The sequence below is a fragment of the Penaeus vannamei genome, chromosome 22 (assembly GCF_042767895.1).
Source record: "Penaeus vannamei isolate JL-2024 chromosome 22, ASM4276789v1, whole genome shotgun sequence".
Lineage (NCBI taxonomy): Eukaryota > Metazoa > Arthropoda > Malacostraca > Decapoda > Penaeidae > Penaeus > Penaeus vannamei.
The window spans coordinates 25272528-25273830 of NC_091570.1; positions in this window are offsets into that span (position 1 = coordinate 25272528).

Below are 1303 nucleotides of genomic sequence, written 5' to 3' on the forward strand. Positions count from 1 at the left end.
ATAATTATCAGAGAGCCAGTGTTTTTTTCATTTTACTATGATATTTTCATGCTAGTAGAATTCGTGGTCATATTTTGTAAGTATGAGCTGTCTGCCATCAGTTGTAGTATGGCAATGGATTTGCATCCGCCATAGACTGGTGTCAATCATCTCTTTAAGGAGCTTTTGGGTGTGGGCTGTGAGTGCCCACAGGTATGGCTGATGTGCTGGAGATCGACGGGAAGAGCCAGGGCGGCTCCCCCGACGGCTAAGGCCTGGGTAGGCCTGTTTGCTGCTTGCTGTGTCTTGCTCTGCTGGAGGATCGTGAGTGCTGAACTTGGCCCGGGTGCCGGAGCTTAAGTGGGTCTGAGCTGTGTCAGCCACCCGGGAACGAGGGGAGCCTGTGGTCCAATAGGCGAGCCATGAGGTGTCCGTGGTCAACCAATCAGGTCTCGGTATGTGTCGTCGAGAAGCTGCTGATGGTGAGGGCGAGAGGAAAGGCTGTGGACCTGGACCCAACCTGGGGGAAGTATGCCGCGCTGCAGGTTGCAGGGGTCGGCTACAGGTACTCCCCCTCCAGTGAGGGAGCTAAGTGAACGAGTGATAACCACGATACTCCAGAAGGCTGGGTATTTGTGTCACTCTGGAAAGTCACCAGTATGGCAATGGATTTGCATCTGCCATAGACTGGTGACAATCATCTCTTTAAGGAGCTTTTGGGTGTGGGTGTGAGTGCCCACAGGTATAATTGGTGTGCTGGAGATCGATGGGGAGAGGACAGGATCCTCCGACGGCTAAGGCCTGGGTGGGCCTGTTTGCTGCTTGCTGTGTCTTGCTCTGCTGGAGGATCAGTTCAGTTCAGTTAGATTTGCGAAGTCATGCTTCGCCCGGGCCTTTTCTCTGGAGTGGCCCGGCCTGTGTTAACTATTTCTAGTTAACTCAGATATTTTCTTTGAACTGCATGCTTATCGCGATGGCTGGATTGCAAGCAAGCGATCCAGCTGCCACGTAGAAAGCATGTTGCACACCCTTTTTACCAGCCCGGCGGCTGTGGTGGGTGGTCCCTGCCACAGAAATTGTGTGTGTGCACAATTCTGCAAGTAATGTAACACGATGGCGTTAGGCTCGCCGCATTGTTTACATAATCTCCCAGTTTCCCTGTCGATAATTTGCCAAGCGCATTGGTAACCTAGTCTTAGTCTGAATATTATGACTTCGGTACCTCTCTTTGTATTTGGAGGAAGGGCCAGTGGCTCATAGCCTGAAGCATCTGAGTACCACTTGGCAGCGAGCGATTTTGAGATGTTTACTCTATGTGCTCCCC